Consider the following 15,595-nt stretch of genomic DNA (forward strand, 5'->3'; position numbering starts at 1 on the left):
AATGTAAAAAATGATATTGATTGGCGCAAGGTGTATAACAGAATATAAACATATAGATGTCTTCAGGTACCGACTCTTTATGTACATGTGAAGTTTTGGATTTTTAGCAGCATGTGCATGAGAGTTATTAAGCATTTTGTCCATTGCGGCGAAGGAAATCTTAAGTGAAAACTTTGAAGCCCCGCCCCCGTCATATAGTATTTCGGAAACAAAAGATTTTAGCCCCAGTGTTTGTCCCAGGTCTTAAGATGCTACAGACAGAATTTTAAGGCAATCAGATGAAGCCTTTAGGATCAGGGTGCAAAAGAATGACCCCTGTAAACATGCAAAAAAGGGCAAAAGTCGGACTTTCAAAAATTCATAACTCACTTCCTGTTCATATTAGACGTTAAAATATCAAATTTTTCGCCATGCCCGATGAGACTGCCAAGTTTGGTGAGTTTTTGTGCATGTTTCGGGGGTCAAAAATGCGATCGAACAATCGGAAAAATAATAATAATAATAATTTCAACAAAAACAATAGCGACTTCGCAGCGGTCGCTGCTCAGGCCCTAATAATAATAATAATAATAATAATAAAAGTAATAATATTTTCTACAAAAACATTAGGGACTTCGCAGCCGTCGCAGCTCGGGCCCTAATAACAATTTCTAGAAAAACGATAGGGACCTCGCAGCGGTCACTGCTCGGGCCCTAATAATAATAATAATAATAATTTCCACAAAAACAATGGGGACCTCGTAGCGGTTGCTGCTCGGGCCCTAATAATAATTTCTACATAAACAATAGGGACCTCGCCGCGGTCGCTGCTCGGGCCCCAATAATAATTTCTACACAAAGTCCATTGTGGTGACCCGCCCCTTTTAAGTAAATTCAAAATGGCCGACTTCCTGTAAAACCTAGCTCATTGCTCCAAGAGACTTTTTTGTAGGTCTTGGTCTTATACATACAGTGAACCCTCGCTACTTCGCGGTTCACCTTTCGCGGGTTCAGTTCTTCGCGGGTCTAAAAAATATTCGGGGGCATTGTAGTTTCGCCGAGCGGCACGACGGGCGCTGGAGCGGTTAGACGGCCGGCGTGCGCCGAAGAAGAGCGTGGGCGAAGAGGAGAGTGGACGAAGAAGAGCACGTTCCCCCGGACACGATCGGTGGCGACGTTTCGCGCGGTTCGGACCGTACCAGGGCTCCGGCCGGCGTGCGTGGCAGTTAAGCCGTAGAGGAGCACCGTCCCCGGGCACGGGCGGTGCCAAGCGGCCCCTAAGTTTAACCGAATGGAAGCTCTGGAGGAGGAGGGCATGCTCGCGTCACAGTAAGCCGAAGAGGAGCACCTTCGCCGGGCACGGGCGGTTCCAAGCGGCCCCTAAGTTTAACCGAATTGAAGCTCCGGAGGAGGCGGGCATGCTCGCGTCACAGTAAGCCGAAGAGGAGCACCTTCCCCGGGCACGGGCGGTGCCAAGCGGCCCCTAAGTTTAACCGAATGGAAGCTCCGGGGAAGGAGGGCGGGCGTGTGTCACAGTTAAGCCGAATTGGAACACCTCTTCCGCCCGGGCACGAACGGAGCGCGAAGCTGTCAGTTATGAATGAATAAATGAATAAATAAATAAATAAATAAAGAATGCCACCTTTCATTTCACAGGGAACACCGGACGGCGTACCAGCAGGTAAAAGTCGGAGTAATTAAATAAATACAAAAAGAATGGCTGGGGAATAAAAAAATAATACGTTTTAATAATAATTTGTTTTTTTTGTTATAACATGAATTTCACTCTCTCTCTCTCTCTCTCTCCCCGTATATATATATACATATATATATATATATATATACATATATATATATATATATATACATATATATATATATATATATATATATATTTATTATATATATATTGTATTTTCTTTTAAGCATTTTTGAAGGTGCGCCGCTACTTCGCGGATTTTCAGTTTCCGCGGGTGGTCTCGGTCCCCATTAACCGCGATAACCGAGGGTTCACTGTACTCCATAAAATTTACAAAAAGCGAGGTGAAACACTCAACCAGGGCTGCTTTTTTGAACATTTCTCGAGGGCCATGGCGAGCCATTTCAAAAAAGCTGCACAACTAACGTATAAAATATTGATAAATTTGCTCTGCCTGATGTGTGTGTCAAGTTTCACGAATTGTCGTTCATATTTAGAACCTCATAATCAGCGTTGTTTTATTGCCAAAAAGTGCAATGCCACTCCCACAACTTTTCACGAAAAAGGATGAATTTCGTATTGTGACATCCTCATGGCCGAAACAGTCCTCCGAGCATATATGAGGGCGACCTTGTTGAGTTGCACGGAGAAAAACATCCAAGAAAATAACTTGTATTAGCATTACCAGTTGGTGGCGCTACTACTACGATGAAAAATAAGTTGGTAGATGTCTTCAGGGCTGAAGTATCCTCAAATGTGTACAACTTCGAGAAGATAGGATCATCTGAGTCATGTTGCCGGAGCTTTTGTTGCCACAAAGTACAATCGGACTTTTCAGCACCGTAATTGCCACGCCTTTTGCCAAAACGTCACAAAACTCGGCAGAGAGTAAGATCATTGTCTTGAGTCTTTTCTGACTAATTTTCAGTCGGATTCGTCAAAAGGGCACCGTGCAGTACGTGAAAATTAAAATAAAAACAAATTTTTGATTCCACTTGGCGGCGCTGTGTGTATAACAAAATAATAACATTAAGATGTCTTCAGGTCGGGACATTTTATTTACAGGTGAATGTTTGGATTTTTAGGAGCATGTGCAGGGGAGTTATTAAGCATTCATTTATTTGTATTAGGTTCATTTTGTCTTCTTATTATTGATATTTGACAGATTCATTAAAAGCAGACAATTATGTTTTCGGTAAAATTTTTTACCTGACATGTTTCGGCGAGTCTTTCGCCTTCTTCAGAGTGTCGCATGATGGTGTCTTGAGACCCGTCTTTATCAGCTGATGTTCCATGAGGGTGTGACTTACCTGTCAAAAAAATGAAAAATCGGAGCAGTAAAAGAACAAGCACAACATGAACATTACAAATCAGCAATCACTGACCACTGCAAAAGGGAAAACCACATCATGGACCGGGAGAAGGGCAGGGTCATCCGCACCGAAGAGAACAAACAACAGCGCTGGATCAGAGAGGCCATTGAGATCTGCAAGCGAGGCATAAAAACCATGAACAGAGACAAGGGAGCCTTCATCCTCTCTACCACCTGGAGCAGCATCTTGGCGGAGTTAACGGACAGCGGGGGGCGTGACTTGCCTTCATTCTTGTGACAGGTAAGTCACGCCCTCATGGAACATCAGCTGATAAAGACGGGCCACAAGACACCATCATGTGACACTCTGAAAAAGGCGAAAGACTTTCGTATTGTGACATCCTCAAGGCCTAAACACTCATCCGAGCAAATATAAGGTAGATTTTGTTAACCTGCCCGGAGAAAAACATCAACGAAAATAATTTGTATTTGTTTTAACCAGTTGGTGGCGCTACCACTGCGATCAAAAATAAGTTGGCAGCCGTCTTCAGGGCCTGAATATCCTCAAATGTGAAAAATTTCGAGAAGATGGATCATCTGAATCATTTTGCAGGAACTTTTGTTGCCACGGAGAATAATCAGACTCTGCGGCACCGTAATAGCCACGCCCTTCGAAGGAAAGTCACAAAAATAGGGATAGAGTAAGATCAATGTCTTGAGTCTTTTCTAGCCAATTTTCAATCGGATTCGTTAAAAGGGCACCGTGCAGTACGTCAAAATGTAAAAAATGATATTGATTGGCGCAAGGTGTATAACTGAATATAAACATATAGATGTCTTCAGGTACCGACTCTTTATGTACATGTGAAGTTTTGGATTTTTAGCAGCATGTGCAAGAGAGTTATTAAGCATTTTGTCCATTGCGGCGAAGGAAATCTTAAGTGAAAACTTCGAAGCCCCGCCCCCGTCATATAGTATTTCGGAAACAAAAAATTTTAGCCCCAGTGTTTGTCCCAGGTCTTAAGATGCTACAGACAGAATTTTAAGGCAATCAGATGAAGCCTTTAGGATCAGGGTGCAAAAGAATGACCCCTGTAAACATGCAAAAAAGGGCAAAAGTCGGACTTTCAAAAATTCATAACTCACTTCCTGTTCATATTAGACGTTAAAATATCAAATTTTTCGCCATGCCCGATGAGACTGCCAAGTTTGGTGAATTTTTGTGCATGTTTCGGGGGTCAAAAATGCAATCGAACAATCGGAAAAATAATAATAATAATAATTTCTACAAAAACAATAGGGACTTCGCAGCGGTCGCTGCTCAGGCCCTAATAATAATAATAATAATAATAATAATAAAAGTAATAATATTTTCTACAAAAACAGTAGGGACCTCGCAGCCGTCGCAGCTTGGGCCCTAATAACAATTTCTAGAAAAACAATAGGGACCTCGCAGCGATCACTGCTCGGGCCCTAATAATAATAATAATAAAAATAATAATAATTTCCACAAAAACAATGGGGACCTCGTAGCGGTCGCTGCTCGGGCCCTAATAATAATTTCTACATAAACAATAGGGACCTCGCCGCGGTCGCTGCTCGGGCCCCAATAATAATTTCTACACAAAGTCCATTGTGGTGACGCGCCCCTTTTAAGTAAATTCAAAATGGCCGACTTCCTGTAAAACCTAGCTCATTGCTCCAAGAGACTTTTTTGTAGGTCTTGGTCTTATACATACAGTGAACCCTCGCTACTTCGCGGTTCACCTTTCGCGGGTTCAGTGCTTCGCGGGTATAAAAAAATATTCGGGGGCATTGTAGTTTCGCCGAGCGGCACGACGGGCGCTGGAGCGGTTAGACGGCCGGCGTGCGCCGAAGAAGAGCGTGGGCGAAGAGGAGAGTGGACGAAGAAGAGCACGTTCCCCCGGACACGATCGGTGGCGACGTTTCGCGCGGTTCGGACCGTACCAGAGCTCCGGCCGGCGTGCGTGGCAGTTAAGCCGTAGAGGAGCACCTTCCCCGGGCACGGGCGGTGCCAAGCGGCCCCTAAGTTTAACCGAATGGAAGCTCCGGAGGAGGAGGGCATGCTCGCGTCACAGTAAGCCAAAGAGGAGCACCTTCCCCGGGCACGGGCGGTTCCAAGCGGCCCCTAAGTTTAACCGAATGGAAGCTCCGGAGGAGGCGGGCATGCTCGCGTCACAGTAAGCCGAAGAGGAGCACCTTCCCCGGGCACGGGCGGTGCCAAGCGGCCCCTAAGTTTAACCGAATGGAAGCTCCGGGGCAGGAGGGCGGGCGTGTGTCACAGTAAAGCCGAATTGGAACACCTCTTCCGCCCGGGCACGAACGGAGCGCGAAGCTGTCAGTTATGAATGAATAAATGAATAAATAAATAAATAAATAAAGAATGCCACCTTTCATTTCACAGGGCACACCGGACGGCGTACCAGCAGGTAAAAGTCGGAGTAATTAAATAAATACAAAAAGAATGGCTGGGGAATAAAAAAATAATACGTTTTAATAATAATTTGGTTTTTTTGTTATAACATGAATTTCACTCTCTCTCTCTGTCTATATATACATATATATATATATATATATATATATATATATATTTATTTATTATATATATTGTATTTTTTTTTAAGCATTTTTGAAGGTGCGCCGCTACTTCGCGGATTTTCAGTTTTCGCGGGTGGTTTCTGTCCCCATTAACCGCGATAACCGAGGGTTCACTGTACTCCATAAAATTTACAAAAAGCAAGGTGAAACACTCAACCAGGGCTGCTTTTTTTAACATTTCTCGAGGGCCATGGCGAGCCATTTAAAAAAAGCTGCACAACTAACGTATAAAATATTGATAAATTTGCTCTGCCTGATGTGTGTGTAAAGTTTCACGAGTTGTCGTTCATATTTAGAACCTCATAATCAGCGTTGTTTTATTGCCGAACAGTGCAATGCCACTCCCACAACTTTTCACGAAAAAGGATGAATTTCGTATTGTGACATCCTCATGGCCGAAACAGTCCTCCGAGCATATATGAGGGCGACCTTGTTGAGTTGCACGGAGAAAAACATCCAAGAAAATAACTTGTATTAGCTTTTACCAGTTGGTGGCGCTACTACTACGATGAAAAATAAGTTGGTAGATGTCTTCAGGGCTGAAGTATCCTCAAATGTGTACAACTTCGAGAAGATAGGATCATCTGAGTCATGTTGCCTGAGCTTTTGTTGCCACAGAGTACAATCTGACTTTTCAGCACCGTAATAGCCACGCCTTTTGCCAAAACGACACAAAATTCGGCAGAGAGTAAGATCATTGTCTTGAGTCTTTTCTGACTAATTTTCAGTCGGATTCGTCAAAAGGGCACCGTGCAGTATGTGAAAATTAAAATAAAAACACATTTTTGATTCCACTTGGCGGCGCTGTGTGTATAACAAAATAATAACATTAAGATGTCTTCAGGTCGGGACGTTTTATTTACAGGTGAAGGTTTGGATTTTTAGGAGCATGTGCAGGGGAGTTATTAAGCATTCATTTATTTGTATTAGGTTCATTTTGTCTTCTTATTATTGATATTTGACTGATTCATTAAAAGCAGACAATTATGTTTTAGGTTAATTTTTTACCTGACATGTTTCGGCGAGTCTTTCGCCTTCTTCACAGTGTCGCATGATGGTGTCTTGAGACCCGTCTTTATCAGCTGATGTTCCATGAGGGTGTGACTTACCTGTCAAAAAAATTAAAAATCAGAGCAGTAAAAGAACAAGCACAACATGAACATTACAAATCAGCAATCACTGACCACTGCAAAAGGGAAAACCACATCATGGACCGGGAGAAGGGCAGGGTCATCCGCACCGAAGAGAACAAACAACAGCGCTGGATCAGAGAGGCCATTGAGATCTGCAAGCGAGGCATAAAAACCATGAACAGAGACAAGGGAGCCTTCATCCTCTCTACCACCTGGAGCAGCATCTTGGCAGAGTGAACGGACAGCGGGGGGCGTGACTTGCCTTCATTCTTGTGACAGGTAAGTCACGCCCTCATGGAACATCAGCTGATAAAGACGGGTCACAAGACACCATCATGTGACACTCTGAAGAAGGCGAAAGACTTTCGTATTGTGACATCCTCAAGGCCTAAACACTCATCCGAACAAATATAAGGTAGATTTTGTTAACCTGCCCGGAGAAAAACATAAACGAAAATAATTTGTATTTGTTTTAACCAGTTGGTGGCGCTACCACTGCGATCAAAAATAAGTTGGCAGCCGTCTTCAGGGCCTGAATATCCTCAAATGTGAAAAATTTCGAGAAGATGGATCATCTGAATCATTTTGCAGGAACTTTTGTTGCCACGGAGATTAATCAGACTCTGCGGCACCGTAATAGCCACGGCCACGCCCTTCGAAGGAAAGTCACAAAAATAGGGATAGAGTAAGATCAATGTCTTGAGTCTTTTCTAGCCAATTTTCAATCGGATTCGTTAAAAGGGCACCGTGCAGTACGTCAAAATGTAAAAAATGATATTGATTGGCGCAAGGTGTATAACTGAATATAAACATATAGATGTCTTCAGGTACCGACTCTTTATGTACATGTGAAGTTTTGGATTTTTAGCTGCATGTGCAGGAGAGTTATTAAGCATTTTGTCCATTGCGGCGAAGGAAATCTTAAGTGAAAACTTCGAAGCCCCGCCCCCGTTCATATAGTATTTCGGAAACAAAAAATTTTAGCCCCAGTGTTTGTCCCAGGTCTTAAGATGCTACAGACAGAATTTTAAGGCAATCAGATGAAGCCTTTAGGATCAGGGTGCAAAAGAATGACCCCTGTAAACATGCAAAAAAGGGCAAAAGTCGGACTTTCAAAAATTCATAACTCACTTCCTGTTCATATTAGACGTTAAAATATAAAATTTTTCGCCATGCCCGATGAGACTGCCAAGTTTGGTGAATTTTTGTGCATGTTTCGGGGGTCAAAAATGCGATCGAACAATCGGAAAAATAATAATAATAATAATTTCTACAAAAACAATAGGGACTTCGCAGCGGTCGCTGCTCAGGCCCTAATAATAATAATAATAATAAAAGTAATAATATTTTCTACAAAAACAATAGGGACCTCGCAGCCGTCGCAGCTCGGGCCCTAATAACAATTTCTAGAAAAACAATAGGGACCTCGCAGCGGTCACTGCTCGGGCCCTAATAATAATAATAATAATAATTTCCACAAAAACAATGGGGACCTCGTAGCGGTCGCTGCTCGGGCCCTAATAATAATTTCTACATAAACAATAGGGACCTCGCCGCGGTCGCTGCTCGGGCCCCAATAATAATTTCTACACAAAGTCCATTGTGGTGACCCGCCCCCTTTTAATAAATTCAAAATGGCCGACTTCCTGTAAAACCTAGCTCATTGCTCCAAGAGACTTTTTTGTAGGTCTTGGTCTTATACATACAGTGAACCCTCGCTACTTCGCGGTTCACCTTTCGCGGGTTCAGTGCTTCGCGGGTATAAAAAATATTCGGGGGCATTGTAGTTTCGCCGAGCGGCACGACGGGGCGCTGGAGCGGTTAGACGGCCGGCGTGCGCCGAAGAAGAGCGTGGGCGAAGAGGAGAGTGGACGAAGAAGAGCACGTTCCCCCGGACACGATCGGTGGCGACGTTTCGCGCGGTTCGGACCGTACCAGAGCTCCGGCCGGCGTGCGTGGCAGTTAAGCCGTAGAGGAGCACCTTCCCCGGGCACGGGCGGTGCCAAGCGGCCCCTAAGTTTAACCGAATGGAAGCTCCGGAGGAGGAGGGCATGCACGCGTCACAGTAAGCCGAAGAGGAGCACCTTCCCCGGGCACGGGCGGTTCCAAGCGGCCCCTAAGTTTAACCGAATGGAAGCTCCGGAGGAGGAGGGCATGCTCGCGACACAGTAAGCCGAAGAGGAGCACCTTCCCCGGGCACGGGCGGTGCCAAGCGGCCCCTAAGTTTAACCGAATGGAAGCTCCGGGGGAGGAGGGTGGGCGTGTGTCACAGTTAAGCCGAATTGGAGCACCTCTTCCGCCCGGGCACGAGCGGAGCGCGAAGCTGTCAGTTATGAATGAATAAATGAATAAATAAATAAATAAATAAAGAATGGCACCTTTCATTTCACAGGGCACACCAGACGGCGTACCAGCAGGTAAAAGTCTGAGTAATTAAATAAATACAAAAAGAATGGCTGGGGAATAAAAAAATAATACGTTTTAATAATAATTTGTTTTTTTTGTTATAACATGAATTTCACTCTCTCTCTCCCCGTATATATATATATATATATATATATATATATATATATATATATATATATATATATATATATATATATATATATATATATATATATATATTGTATTTTTTTTTTAAGCATTTTTGAAGGTGCGCCGCTACTTCGCGGATTTTCAGTTTTCGCGGGTGGTCTCGGTCCCCATTAACCGCGATAACCGAGGGTTCACTGTACTCCATAAAATTTACAAAAAGCGAGGTGAAACACTCAACCAGGGCTGCTCTGCATGTTGTGCTGGGCCACCTGGAACAACAGCGGAGCTATGCAAGGATGCTCTTTGTGGACTACAGCTCGGCATTCAACACGATCATCCCAGACATCCTCGTCGCCAAACTGGACACTCTCGGCCTCCCTGCCCTCACACGCATCTGGATTAAGGACTTTCTGACCAACAGACCCCAGACTGTGTTGCTCGGCCCCTACACGTCCTCCACCCTCATGCTGAGCACCGGTTCCCCCCAAGGATGCGTGCTGAGCCCTCTCCTGTACGCCCTCTACACCTACGACTGCAGCCCGGCCCACGGCAACAACACCATCGTCAAGTTTGCTGACGACACGACAGTGGTCGGTCTGATCTCGGAAGGTGACGAGACAGCCTACAGAGAGGAGGTAGGGAGACTGACAACTTGGTGCAAGGAGAACAGACTGCACCTTAACTCTGCTAAAACAAAGGAGATTGTCGTCGACTTCAGGAGGAACAAGACGCTGCCGCCCCCCCTCTGCATCGAAGGCGTGTGTGTGGAGAGGGTCCACACGTTCAAGTTCCTGGGAGTACAGATCTCCGATGACCTTTCTTGGAGTCACAACACCACAGCAGTGGTAAAGAAGGTCCGCCAACGTCTGCACTTCCTGAGAGTCCTCAGGAAATTCAACCTGGACAGGAAGCTGCTGCTGGCCTTCTACCACTCGTCCATCGAGAGCCTGCTGACGTACTGTGTCTCCACCTGGTACAGCGGCTGCACTGAGGCGGACAGAGTGAGGCTCCAGAGGACAGTCAAAACAGCGCAAAGGATTATTGGCTGCCCTCTCCCCTCGCTGTCGGACATCTACACCGCCCGGTGCCTCAGAAGGGCTCTCAACATCGTCAAAGACAATACCCACCCAAACTCACACCTGTTCGACCTGTTGCCCTCTGGCAGGCGCTACAGATGCATCAAATCAAGGACCAATAGACTGAGAAACAGTTTCTTTCCGAGAGCCATCTACATACTGAACTCTCACACACACACGAGACCACCCTAACCTTGCAAAACAGCATTGTGATGTGTTTCTATATGCCCTATTTAGTACTGAATTCCATTGCACTGTCTTATTTATTTATCTAATTTATATATTGTCTGTATTATTGTTGTATTGCACTGGAGAGGGGAGCCCTCTAATCTCGTTGCACACTTGAGTACAATGACAATAAAGGGATTTCTATTTCTATTCTATTCTTTTTTTAACTTTTCTCGAGGGCCATGGCGAGCCATTTAAAAAAAGCTGCACAACTAACGTATAAAATATTGATAAATTTGCTCTGCCTGATGTGTGTGTAAAGTTTCACGAGTTGTCGTTCATATTTAGAACCTCATAATCAGCGTTGTTTTATTGCCGAACAGTGCAATGCCACTCCCACAACTTTTCACGAAAAAGGATGAATTTCGTATTGTGACATCCTCATGGCCGAAACAGTCATCCGAGCATATATGAGGACGACCTTGTTGAGTTGCACGGAGAAAAACATCCAAGAAAATAACTTGTATTAGCTTTTACCAGTTGGTGGCGCTACTACTACGATGAAAAATAAGTTGGTAGATGTCTTCAGGGCTGAAGTATCCTCAAATGTGTACAACTTCGAGAAGATAGGATCATCTGAGTCATGTTGCCGGAGCTTTTGTTGCCACAAAGTACAATCGGATTTTTCAGCACCGTAATAGCCACGCCTTTTGCCAAAACGTCACAAAATTCGGCAGAGAGTAAGATCATTGTCTTGAGTCTTTTCTGACTAATTTTCAGTCGGATTCGTCAAAAGGGCACCGTGCAGTACGTGAAAATTAAAATAAAAACAAATTTTTGATTCCACTTGGCGGCGCTGTGTGTATAACAAAATAATAACATTAAGATGTCTTCAGGTCGGGACCTTTTATTTACAGGTGAAGGTTTGGATTTTTAGGAGCATGTGCAGGGGCGTTATTAAGCATTCATTTATTTGTATTAGGTTCATTTTGTCTTCTTATTATTGATATTTGACTGATTCATTAAAAGCAGACAATTATGTTTTAGGTTAATTTTTTACCTGACATGTTTCGGCGAGTCTTTCGCCTTCTTCAGAGTGTCGCATGATGGTGTCTTGAGACCCGTCTTTATCAGCTGATGTTCCATGAGGGTGTGACTTACCTGTCAAAAAAATGAAAAATCAGAGCAGTAAAAGAACAAGCACAACATGAACATTACAAATCAGCAATCACTGACCACTGCAAAAGGGAAAACCACATCATGGACCGGGAGAAGGGCAGGGTCATCCGCACCGAAGAGAACACACAACAGCGCTGGATCAGAGAGGCCATTGAGATCTGCAAGCGAGGCATAAAAACCATGAACAGAGACAAGGGAGCCTTCATCCTCTCTACCACCTGGAGCAGCATCTTGGCGGAGTGAACGGACAGCGGGGGCGTGACTTGCCTTCATTCTTGTGACAGGTAAGTCACGCCCTCATGGAACATCAGCTGATAAAGACGGGCCACAAGACACCATCATGTGACACTCTGAAGAAGGCGAAAGACTTTCGTATTGTGACATCCTCAAGGCCTAAACACTCATCCGATCAAAAATAAGTTGGCAGCCGTCTTCAGGGCCTGAATATCCTCAAATGTGAAAAATTTCGAGAAGATGGATCATCTGAATCATTTTGCAGGAACTTTTGTTGCCACGGAGAATAATCAGACTCTGCGGCACCGTAATAGCCACGCCCTTCGAAGGAAAGTCACAAAAATAGGGATAGAGTAAGATCAATGTCTTGAGTCTTTTCTAGCCAATTTTCAATCGGATTCGTTAAAAGGGCACCGTGCAGGACGTCAAAATGTAAAAAATGATATTGATTGGCGCAAGGTGTATAACAGAATATAAACATATAGATGTCTTCAGGTACCGACTCTTTATGTACATGTGAAGTTTTGGATTTTTAGCAGCATGTGCAAGAGAGTTATTAAGCATTTTGTCCATTGCGGCGAAGGAAATCTTAAGTGAAAACTTCGAAGCCCCGCCCCCGTCATATAGTATTTTGGAAACAAAAAATTTTAGCCCCAGTGTTTGTCCCAGGTCTTAAGATGCTACAGACAGAATTTTAAGGCAATCAGATGAAGCCTTTAGGATCAGGGTGCAAAAGAATGACCCCTGTAAACATGCAAAAAAGGGCAAAAGTCGGACTTTCAAAAATTCATAACTCACTTCCTGTTCATATTAGACGTTTAAAATATCAAATTTCTCGCCATGCCCGATGAGACTGCCAAGTTTGGTGAGTTTTTGTGCATGTTTCGGGGGTCAAAAATGCAATCGAACAATCGGAAAAATAATAATAATAATAATTTCTACAAAAACAACAGGGACTTCGCAGTGGTCGCTGCTCAGGCCCTAATAATAATAATAATAATAAGAATAAAAGTAATAATATTTTCTACAAAAACAATAGGGACCTCGCAGCCGTCGCAGCTCGGGCCCTAATAACAATTTCTAGAAAAACAATAGGGACCTCGCAGCGGTCACTGCTCGGGCCCTAATAATAATAATAATAATAATTTCCACAAAAACAATGGGGACCTCGTAGCGGTCGCTGCTCGGGCCCGAATAATAATTTCTACAAAAACAATAGGGACATCGCCGCGGTCGCTGCTCGGGCCCCAATAATAATTTCTACACAAAGTCCATTGTGGTGACCCGCCCCCTTTTAAGTAAATTCAAAATGGCCGACTTCCTGTAAAACCTAGCTCATTGCTCCAAGAGACTTTTTTGTAGGTCTTGGTCTTATACATACAGTGAACCCTCGCTACTTGGCGGTTCACCTTTCGCGGGTTCAGTGCTTCGCGGGTCTAAAAAATATTCGGGGGCATTATAGTTTCGCCGAGCGGCACGACGGGGCGCTGGAGCGGTTAGACGGCCGGTGTGCGCCGAAGAAGAGCGTGGGCGAAGAGGAGAGTGGACGAAGAAGAGCACGTTCCCCCGGACACGATCGGTGGCGACGTTTCGCGCGGTTCGGACAGTACCAGAGCTCCGGCCGGCGTGCGTGGCAGTTAAGCCGTAGAGGAGAACCTTCCCAGGGCACGGGCGGTGCCAAGCGGCCCCTAAGTTTAACCGAATGGAAGCTCCGGAGGAGGAGGGCATGCTCGCGTCACAGTAAGCCGAAGAGGAGCACCTTCCCCGGGCACGGGCGGTTCCAAGCGGCCCCTAAGTTTAACCGAATGGAAGCTCCGGAGGAGGAGGGCATGCTCGCGTCACAGTAAGCCGAAGAGGAGCACCTTCCCCGGGCACGGGCGGTGCCAAGCGGCCCCTAAGTTTAACCGAATGGAAGCTCCGGGGGAGGAGGGCGGGTGTGTGTCACAGTTAAGCCGAATTGGAGCACCTCTTCCGCCCGGGCACGAGCGGAGCGCGAAGCTGTCAGTTATGAATGTATAGAAGAATAAATAAATAAATAAATAAAGAATGCCACCTTTCATTTCACAGGGCACACCGGACGGCGTACCAGCAGGTAAAAGTCGGAGTAATTAAATAAATACAAAAAGAATGGCTGGGGAATAAAAAAATAATACGTTTTAATAATAATTTGTTTTTTTTGTTATAACATGAATTTCACTCTCTCTCTCTCTCTCTCTCTCTCTCTCCCCCGTATATATATATATATATATATATATATATATATATATATATATATATATATATATATATATTCTATATATTGTATTTTCTTTTAAGCATTTTTGAAGGTGCGCCGCTACTCCGCGGATTTTCAGTTTCCGCGGGTGGTCTCGGTCCCCATTAACCGCGATAACCGAGGGTTCACTGTACTCCATAAAATTTACAAAAAGCGAGGTGAAACACTCAACCAGGGCTGCTTTTTTGAACATTTCTCGAGGGCCATGGCGAGCCATTTCAAAAAAGCTGCACAACTAACGTATAAAATATTTATAAATTTGCTCTGCCTGATGTGTGTGTCAAGTTTCACGAGTTGTCGTTCATATTTAGAACCTCATAATCAGCGTTGTTTTATTGCCAAACAGTGCAATGCCACTCCCACAACTTTTCACAAAAAAGGATGAATTTCGTATTGTGACATCCTCATGGCCGAAACAGTCCTCCGAGCATATATGAGGGCGACCTTGTTGAGTTGCACGGAGAAAAACATCCAAGAAAATAACTTGTATTAGCTTTTACCAGTTGGTGGCGCTACTACTACGATGAAAAATAAGTTGGTAGATGTCTTCAGGGCTGAAGTATCCTCAAATGTGTACAACTTCGAGAAGATAGGATCATCTGAGTCATGTTGCCGGAGCTTTTGTTGCCACAAAGTACAATCGGACTTTTCAGCACCGTAATAGCCACGCCTTTTGCCAAAACGTCACAAAACTCGGCAGAGAGTAAGATCATTGTCTTGAGTCTTTTCTGACTAATTTTCAGTCGGATTCGTCAAAAGGGCACGTTGCAGTACGTGAAAATTAAAATAAAAACAAATTTTTGATTCCACTTGGCGGCGCTGTGTGTATAACAAAATAATAACATTAAGATGTCTTCAGGTCGGGACATTTTATTTACAGGTGAAGGTTTGGATTTTTAGGAGCATGTGCAGGGGAGTTATTAAGCATTCATTTATTTGTATTAGGTTCATTTTGTCTTCTTATTATTGATATTTGACAGATTCATTAAAAGCAGACAATTATGTTTTCGGTAAATTTTTTACCTGACATGTTTCGGCGAGTCTTTCGCCTTCTTCAGAGTGTCGCATGATGGTGTCTTGAGACCCGTCTTTATCAGCTGATGTTCCATGAGGGTGTGACTTACCTGTCAAAAAAATGAAAAATCAGAGCAGTAAAAGAACAAGCACAACATGAACATTACAAATCAGCAATCACTGACCACTGCAAAAGGGAAAACCACATCATGGACCGGGAGAAGGGCAGGGTCATCCGCACAGAAGAGAACAAACAACAGCGCTGGATCAGAGAGGCCATTGAGATCTGCAAGCGAGGCATAAAAACCATGAACAGAGACAAGGTTGCCTTCATCCTCTCTACCACCTGGACCAGCATCTTGGCGGAGTTAA

Source organism: Idiotropiscis lumnitzeri, unplaced genomic scaffold, assembly GCF_059441095.1.
Source record: "Idiotropiscis lumnitzeri isolate Australia: NSW breed Sydney's pygmy pipehorse unplaced genomic scaffold, RoL_Ilum_1.0 HiC_scaffold_92, whole genome shotgun sequence".
In the NCBI taxonomy this organism is placed as follows: Eukaryota; Metazoa; Chordata; class Actinopteri; order Syngnathiformes; family Syngnathidae; genus Idiotropiscis; species Idiotropiscis lumnitzeri.